Raw genomic sequence first — 10,000 nt, 5'->3', positions numbered from 1 at the left:
AATAGTGAGACAGCACGTTTTTAACACCCGATATTTTGTAAATAACATTAATGACTGAAATTGACCGTATTCTTAAGGACAGACTTACGTTAAGGGTGTATCAGTACAATAATTTCACCATCTTCGAAATACTGTTTCCTTTGTTTCCTGTATTTAGAGTTGTTAATGTATTATTAAAAACTAAAGAAATTGAAACCATTTTAATTTCAGAGCTTGTTTGATGGTCGTTCCGTTTACCTTAACAAATCAGATCATTTTAATATTTAATAAAGAAAAATTATCATGTATTAAGATTTTCCTTTGAGAGACAACAGACACCAATTTACACCATTACAGTGAGTACTGATGCTAGTTTTAATTCCTCCGTCTGCTGCACCTGTTTAGCATAATAGAAAAATAAAGGAGAAAATAGAAGAAAGAGAAGAACAGATTGTTGAAAATAAGTTATCATGTAGGGGGCCAATTTTTCAAGATGGTGTATAACTATAAATAACAGTTTACTTGTAATAACCCTATAATTCTCAACCATAATTTTCAACCCTTGTATATGGGACATAGCGCCTTGGTCTGCACTGGAATGTCGTACAAAGTTATTCGTGCGCAGAATAATGATTCACCACATAGTAATTTGTGATTATGTATATCTATATACCTATCAATCTATATTATATATATATATATATATATATATATATATATATATATATATATATATATATATATACAGATACATATGTTTATATATATGTATATACATTATGATACATATGTTTGTATATATGTATATATATTATATATATATATATATATATATATATATATATATATATATATATATATATATATATATATATATATATGTGTGTGTGTGTGTGTGTGTGTGTGTGTGTGTGTTTGGTTATACATACGGAATAAGACTGAAGGCATGAAAGCCGAAACTATTTCCTAATTATAAATACTCCTCTGATGCTTATGTCTCTATAATACATTTAAAGACGATAATCACCGTTCCCGTGTTTTTTTTTTTTTTTATCACAAAAGAAGCCCACCAAATTATTCTAGTAATGGAAAATTATGTTATTAGCTTTCGGAAGGGAACATTGGTAGGCTTTTTTAAATATTGGTACATTTATATATCATGAAGTGCACATATGTTTTAACATTTCTTTTTTCATCAGTAGGCAATGATATTTCTCGTCAGAATTTGTTTTTATTCCCAGTAAAATCAGTTTCGTACAAGTCCATAAGTGATGAACGAAGACTAAATGAAGTCCATAGTATACACTCATGAATACTGTACAAAGAAGAGAGGGTGGGGGTCGCATCAGCATTGTTATCTGCGAGTTAACCACACCCGCATATAGATCATTTTCAGTTCTTTATTCCAACCTTGAGACCAGATTTCCTGGGTCGGTATCGGTGGTTCATTTACGGCAGTGTTAGTAAACATCAATATTAACGTAAATTACTGTGTCCCCTTGCATAGGGATCGTACCGGAAATGTCTTCAGTATCACCGCTTAGCATTCATTATATGCATTTGTAAATTGTCTGATTATATATATTCATGTAGTTATTTTTATCTCTTAGCATTCATTATACTCATTTGTAAATTACCTGAATATATATATTCATATATTTATTTTTATCTCTTAGCATTCATTGTACTCATTGTAAATTACCTGAATATATATATTCATGTATTTATTTTTATCTCTTAGCATTCATTATACTCATTTGTAAATTACCTGAATATATATATATATAATATTATATATATAAAATATATATATTCATACATTTATTTTTATCTCTTAGCATTCATTATATGCATTTGTAAATTACTTGAATATATATATTCATATATTTATTTTTATCTCTTAGCGTTCATTGTACTCATTTGTAAATTACCTGAACATTATATTCATATATTTATTTTTATCTCTTAGCATTCATGATATACACTTGCAAATTACCTGAATATGTATTCATATATATATTTTTTAGAAAGTCTTGAAGCTTACAAAGGATGCTTCCATACAGGAATGGTATATTGAAAGTTGATGCCACGCTTTCTGCACCAGACCATTAGATAACTTTAGCAAATAATTGCATGCCCCCTTGACTTCGGATTGGTGATCGTCTCGATAACGTCAGCGTGTATATTTTGCTAAAGGCTCTCTCTCTCTCTCTGCTTAATGAAGAAATAACCATATACCACTGGCGAATTTCCCTATTAAAGACATGGTTGCACTGACACTAATTTTGGAAGCCTGGTCCAGAAGGTATTTTCAGGTGCATGCTACCACGTCAAATAGCCATTAGAGATGGTGGGTGCCCCTTCAATGTATGGGCGAACCACCTATTCATTTACCTAGGAAACCCGCCAATTATGTTGTTATCGATGTTTTCGATATGCGATTTACGTCGCTCCTTTGATATGGTGAATAAGCAGGGGGTATGATTTAGTTTTTTCTTTGCTTTTTTTTTTTTTTTTTTTTTTTATTCGCTGTCCAATCATCGCTTCAAGTCTATGTAATTTTGTATCGTCGGTCTGTGGAGCGTGAGATTGGGATGGCGGATTTGCCAGAGGAACTACTATAGAAAAAAAAAAACTCCCCCATTCCTTCTTCTTCTTCTTTCTTCTTCTTCTTCTTCTTCTTCTTATTTTGTAATAGATGAAAACGGTATATAAACCGTTCGTGCATTTCGCTTTCTAGTTCCTCTTCTGCTTTTGCACATCACAAAAAAATCATCTTTTTTTTTATTTTTTTTTTTCAGGTGGGTGTTGGGCGAAATTGATGGACGCACGGGAGATGAAGGAGAAGATTGGTACCGGACAGAGGTTGCGCAATCCAGGGATTGGTTTTCACCATCTCCAATCAATGTCAGGGAATTATGGTGAGTTTTACTTTGTTGGTAAGAAAGTTTTGTTACAGAATTCCTCATTTTTTTTTATTTAGATAGCATATTGTGATATGTTTGATATCAATGAGTCCAGTCAATTTTGGTTAGCTATTTATATGGCTACTTTTTTTTTTGCATTCGCTTTGATGAAATTGAAAAAGCAGAACATTAAGAGATTTCGGTGACTTTTTTTATACTAGTGATTGAATGGGCCAGGTGTACTCTTTTCATATACGCTGTTTTCTCAATCAAACGAATCAGACATGTGTTGGGAATTGCTATAAAACCCCGTTAAAGAAGACGGTACATATTGTAGATACGAATTATACCACTGTTTGTTGAAATAAATGCGTAGAATAAATAAAAACATGCATGTATATATATATAGTGGTTCCTCAGTGAGATTCACCAAACTTATCTTAAAAACAAGTCTTACTCGTCTTCTTACGATCGGGAGCGAAGTTCTCAAGCCATTGATTTAATCAAAAATTTCAGAGTCCGAATTCTCACTGAATCTTATCATCCCACGTGCAAACGTTATTGCCTCTAAACAGGAAAGAATATAACAGTAAGCCATTTGCTTTCGACCTCTGCCCATATCATGTGTTCTCATTAAGTAATTTTCGACTGAGTGGTTAATGTATTTGGACAAGCTGTTCTTATTTTTTTTTTTACATTTATATTTTTATTGTATTGTTCATGATTTATATGTGTTGCTTTCCTACTCACTTGTGAGCCAGTTTTCTTATATCTTTTTTCCGCTTATTTTTTGCCCATACACATAGTTTGCATATTTTAGTTCATGAATTTTAAGTATTTTATTGAATATTCTTGTTGTTCCTAATTTCTTCGCCAGTTTTGTCTGTACATGTTTTCTATATATTTATTACTATTATATTATTAACTGTTTAGTAACGATTCTATCATTAATCTAACTTAATAGTGTTTTGCATTTATTTTACCAGATACTGATCATTAACTACATCAATACGCATTTTGGTAATCTGTGGGAGCGCCCACACTGCTGTAAAATATGTCATAAAAACACATCGGCGACTTATCACCCTCACACATCACTACCAGGTTGAATACAAGTCAACTACTTATTGGTAGCTGTAACCAGTTCGTGCAAGTATTCAGCACATGCTAAAGATTCGTCCTACACTTACGGTCGTTGACTTGTTTTCAACCTATTTGTGATATGTATGCGATAGATTGCCGACGTGAGTTTATGACATTTTTACTGTGGTTTGGACTCACCGTAAAGTATTCCCTCAAAATTGAATGAAAGATGAGTTGTCTTAAAACTCTTGGTGAGTTTAATTTTTTCGTTCATTTATTACCTTAATTTATTTGCAATATGAGTTAGTCCACAAAATAATTAACGATTGATTGTATTGATTATGATCTTGATATTTGTTGGTCTTCATTACCTTCCATTGTTTAAAAATCCTGCTTTACTTTTACAACAAGGCTTGGGGTATCAGTCTTCTGGGACTGCGATGCATCATTTTTAATGTCTACAACTTTTAGAAGTATACTTCTTATAGTGAAGTGAGAACTATTGTTCTTTTAAGGGTCATTGTAAATTTTGACAGGGCCCGGAGGTTCCAGAGGAACCAAGAGAGAACAGTTGAAGGTAAGATCTTGGAATGCATGAGGGTTCTCTACAGCATTTTCCTGCTGGAAACTAATGTTTAATGGTATGCATCACTCGGATACTTTTGTGATGTAGTGAACCAAGAGTTTCAGTTCGCCATCAAAGTACGTTACGAATGTGGAATGTGGAAAAATGTATAAGCCATCGAGATGAAATGTAAAGAGGATGCAGTAAAAATTTTATGTTAGGTGAAACGATGGATCATAACGTTTTTAGGTGGTTTGGACACAGGGAGAAAATGGAAGAATTTAAGCTGATGAAAAGTTTTGGAAATTTTAGAATAAAGGGAGTGAGACCGAGATTATCTCGGAAAAATGGCGAATAAAGGTGTAACAGAAGAACTTTTCATATGCAGGAGAACTGAGTACTGCAGCGTGTTTCCTATGGTCAGTAGTGCTGACGGTGATCCTTTTGTGAATTCATGTGAAGTGGCTAAAGTTGTGGAAGTTTTCTGCACAAGATATAAATCCAAGATTCGGTAGTTAAGAATGGCTGAGGCTATAACTGTTGTGATGCTGTCTCAGTAATTTCCAGTCATTATGGAGAAAAGACACATTTCATATATATATATATATATATATATATATATATATATATATATATATATATATATATATATATATACATCGGTATATATATATATACTGATATATATATATATATATATATATATATATATATATATATATATATATATATATATATATATATATATATATATATATATATATATATAAATATTTACATATAACGAAACCCCTCTGAAGGGATCCCATGTAAAATGAATTTCATAGTTTGATGGATCAGCTGAAATCACTATGATTATACATGCCTATCTAGCCGTCAATCACCAAGGATTCATTCGAATGTACTATTACCATATTATCGACATTTAGCAAGATATTGGCCCCATTTCTCTTTTAAGAATGAAATCTATTTTGCAAAGCGAAGGAAACGATTTATCCATGAGCAATGAAAGGCAAGTTTTTTTTTTTTTATTTCATGATCCTATATACTGTAATTCATATTCTTCATCTTTTTATGTAGTGTCGTTTTATTTCTCACTTGTTACCTGCAGAGTATGGAAGCATCGTTAGAATCATTTGGAAATGTATAACATTTTCCGTTTCCCAATGAGAAATTTACCAATAACGGTACACTGTTATTGTGGATCTTGCGAATTAATAGTCTTTGCAGAACTCGAAAAAAATGGATTTATTTCGGTGATTCTACTTAAACACGTCACGTACAAAGAGAGAGAGAGAGAGAGAGAGAGAGAGAGAGCGAAACTGCCCACAGTATAAAAAGTAAAATCCTTTAACTAATTCGCAAGTAAGAAGTATCTTTTATCAGTTAAAATACCATTAAAATCGTGATTGAATTCCAACAAGAATGTAATTAGCGTGAACGAATCGTAATATTCACATAAGCAAAACAAAAACTGTAATGCTAAATGCATGATTGACATACATGAATGCAGTATCTTTAGCAAAGGAATTTAATTCGTCGAATGACAAGGGTAATATTCTAGTAGAAAAATATATAATCATTACTTGACATAACTGAAATCACTTAACGTTAACCATATAAAAAATCCGGTCAGGACCTGTTTCCCAAGGGCCAACCATCACCACGCTCGTAACGAAGGCGACTGTCGGACAAGAGAACTGCGTATTCGATTACCAAGTAAATGTGGTAAAGGAAAACTGGAAACTTGGAAACATTTGCATAAGAAGAAACGTGTGAGTCTCATCTCGACACGTCTTGACAGAGAACAAGCGACGCGGTACAAGGCAAAAGCAATTGAATAATTTAAATTCCTTGTGATGTTCTGGTGCCCTTGCGCCCCGATGCTTATTCTAATACGTTATAGATAGTTTGTGTACGTACGCATGCACGTAAAAGTCCTTTTATGTGTAGAGAAAATATGATCACATGTACTTGAGGGTGAATGTATATGTGCATATAAATGTGAATGTCATGAACACAGAAAGGGGGTCGGTCTAAACCCTTAATTTACCGCCCTCTTGCTTCAACTTTTAATATCAGGTGTCTCAAGACTGTCTTGACCTTCAGTGTCATGCTGCCAAGTACGACCTAGTTTTTCTATCAGAGACTCTCTTTTCTGGACATAAGTCTAATGCAGATTACTTCGGTCCAGAGTTCAATAAGCCTACTTTTTTTATATGCTTGCACTGGGTATGGTTATTAGCTATACAGGAGGGCTTCCTATTTATCGTTATAAGAATTGTAAATGTCACTGTCGTGAAATTTAATGTTTCAAAGTTCTTAGCAAGTGTTTTAATAATTGTGTACTTAGAGCCTGCGGCAATCCAAGTGACGATAGATTTATTTGATTGCATGCAGACAATCCTTTGACCTGATAGATCTTTCGTTCTCTCTAGAAAATCCAACGCTAAGCAAACATACTGGCTTTTGTCTGGTGTTACTGCCCGGCAGGCCACCTCTCGGATACTGTTACTTACCAGATTATCTCCGGCTGGTAAAGAAGCCTACTCAGATTTCTGACAATGTACTGGATTTAATTCTAACATGAGTTTCAGTCACAGTTTTGGCCAGCCTAGTAAGTTTATTGGTGTTTTTACCACTGAACTGTAGTTATGACATCTTAGTAACAAATATATTCAATGTACTAATATCAAGAACAGCAGTGAGGCTAAAGCAACCTACCAACTAAAAGATATCTTCTTCCCATAAAGAAATTGCATGAAACTACCATAAATCTTAGTTGGTTTCATCCCAATGAAAGCGATAAAAAATGTAGGTCTGATGATTCTTGTAGATAGGTATACATGGTAAACAGACTTAATTCAACACTAGGGACAAAATCGTTCCTATTTGAACAATCAGAACTTTGCTGAAAGTCACAAGGGATTAGAGAGTTAAATAAATACCAAGACCAGTTATGATATCAATTTCAAAACAAAACTACACGAATTAACTTAGCCTCATCCTTTGTGGGGCATCCTTGGATCTGCTACATTTCCTTTTCCTCTCGAATCAATTGTTGATGAAAAAATCATTAACCAAATTTTAGGATAAAAATGAGGTAATTCATAGGACCTTTGAGACTACAAATCATTCTTGAGATTTCATCACTGAATTTGGTTTTTGCTTAGGAACATTAAAGTGAACCTAAAGAACCTAGTAAGTTGGAATGAAGATCCAGATAGGTTTGTCCATTTTTTACTAAAATGTATGGTGTCCATTTTCCAGTATTGGGCTCATTGTTCTCTTACTCCACGATCCGTTTTGTCAGAAAACAGAAATTATGCAGGAAGTGCCTGCAAAAAAAAGTGTGCAAGTGCTGATTGTAAGTCTTTATGTAAGTACTTGAATCTACAGTTTCCTGACGGCCGACAGGCACAATTGGCATAGTTACTTTGATACTGTTTTATGTCTAATTAGTGGCGTCAAGGATAACCTCGACAGTGAACACAAGTTTTCACTTGCTGAAGCTGAGTTTAATTCTGCCTTTTACTTGGTTAACAATAGGCTTTCATACTGTCAACACCGGGTTGTTGATGGTATTTTCATTGTGTCTAGGACTATCTTTTTGATGTCCCCCAGTGTAGTGTTTTAGTGCCTCTTTTGTTTTTTGTCATTGTATATGATAACCTTTTTGCTTACAAAATAATATTCATTAGATTGCAAGTAATGTTTCTCTTCTAAAGTTATTTACCCACCCTCAGTATCAATTGAAGTTACAGCTAGCCTTAACAGAGATACGGAATGATCATGAAGCGGTATAGTCACCGTGTTATGTGGTTTCACTTCAGCAAACTTAGGGCTTCATTTGCTCGCCGATTTCACACAATTATCACGCAGTTCTCCTTATGATTTGCTCTGCGTCTGTAGCTCTGTACCAAATGATTTTCTATATTAGACGACTCCATGTTTTCTTTTTCACGATACTTTGGAAAAGTATCACCTTTGGCTGCCAGGGATATTGGCATAGCTTGTGAGGCTTCCTATATCTACAGATATAATGATGGCATATGCTTTATAACCTTTACTCCACAATTACTTGGACGGTGTTCTCTGTTTAGATAGCATCAGCTTCCCAGGATTCTTATCTTCAAACAGCTTTGCGCACAGTGGCGCTGTCCTTTGTCCAACACTGGTAATTACCACTTAGATCACTGTTGGATGATATCCTGTTGAGCTCAACAAGATCTATTGCAAAAGTTAAGTTCCATTACCGTTTGCACCCGAATAACTTTTTGTGTCTTGCTCTCTTTATAAGTGTAAAGTTACCACGCCACCCACTTCCCAGTATTTCAGTAAATTTTTGTTTGTCTTTCCTGACTTGTATTCTCTCTTTTTTATGTTTTGTTCACAAAAAAAAATAATCTTATTTTGTAGAATCTTGCTTTCAAAGAATAATGCCTATTATGCTAATTTCTTTTATAAGTTTGTTCATTTTATGTGATAATGACAGTGAGTTCTACAAAGCTACTCCCGGGATCTTTCCTGCTTTACTGAGGTCATTTCGGCGTGTATTTGAAGAGTTTTGTTGTTTTCGATATGCGAGAATTTTAACAGGCATGCGTAAGCCTTTATACAAGTAGTTGAATCTATATAGTTTCTTCCTGACAGCAAAACTTACTACTCAAGGTAATACTCCACCTCTCTCTTTAAACTTGTTTTATTTTTTATTTTATTTTATTTTGTTTTTTTTCGGTAAAAAACATCGTCTTCTTTGTGTACCAACGTGTTCCTCAGGGTTCTGTCTTCCCACTGCACCTTTCCTCTTCAAAAAAATGTTCTTCCCTAGTCCACTTTTAGTCTCGTCCATGCATTAGTGTTCAGCTATCATGCGATCTTCAAATATGATCATATTGCTTTTTTCTTGTCTGCTCAGATCACGAAAGCATCTCTCAACTTGGTCAAAGTCAGTTCATACTGCATAGGTTTCTGTGTAGTTGAACCTGTAACTCCTATCGTCTGTTTTGTTGTTCAGGTTATGTAAAAATGTGAAAAAATGCAGTATTTTGTTATTAAAACTGCGGCGCTTTATGTCGGGAGACATTGTTCTTTTCATCATAATAATGAATGCTTCAAAATTAGTTTCATCCTTATTCAGACCATTTCTCTTATAATTGGAGTAGTTTCATTGGCCGCTTCATTCTCTCCACTGCAAAGTGTCTTGGCTACCTCAGAGGAAGAGAGTTTCCGCTTCTCTCCAGACAGCCTCGTAACAACCATACGGTCCAAACTTCCGATATTTTTCTCTGTTGGGGGTCTATAGTAATTCTCGGATCATTAGGTTCTCCCCGCTGCAGATTAAGTTTGGGAACTAATTTCGCTTTCTGTCAGTTTCCAGTGATTTTTTTTTTTTATTATTTTCCTTTAACTTGACATTACTTTTTTTTCACAGAAGGATTCTTTGCTATTTGGAAGCTTACAAATA

At 33.9% G+C, this 10,000-nt stretch overlaps 2 long non-coding RNA genes across 2 annotated transcripts in view; one reads left to right on the top strand and one right to left on the bottom strand.

The window, feature by feature from the left end:
* LOC136834333 (uncharacterized) overlaps positions 1-10,000 on the top strand; it is a 921,310-nt gene that overhangs the window by 779,128 nt on the left and 132,182 nt on the right. The window contains exon 6 of the long non-coding RNA XR_010851747.1: positions 2,781-2,900. This is a non-coding gene — a long non-coding RNA (uncharacterized lncRNA). The remainder of the gene's footprint in view (positions 1-2,780; positions 2,901-10,000) is intronic.
* Positions 1-10,000, bottom strand: part of LOC136834334 (uncharacterized) — a 124,661-nt gene that overhangs the window by 99,909 nt on the left and 14,752 nt on the right. The gene's annotated exons all lie outside the window — the stretch shown is intronic.

The sequence above is a fragment of the Macrobrachium rosenbergii genome, chromosome 53 (genome assembly GCF_040412425.1).
Source record: "Macrobrachium rosenbergii isolate ZJJX-2024 chromosome 53, ASM4041242v1, whole genome shotgun sequence".
NCBI lineage: Eukaryota > Metazoa > Arthropoda > Malacostraca > Decapoda > Palaemonidae > Macrobrachium > Macrobrachium rosenbergii.
The sequence above is the reverse complement of the archived record's forward strand: the minus strand, read 5'-3'. Positions and strand labels throughout refer to the sequence as shown.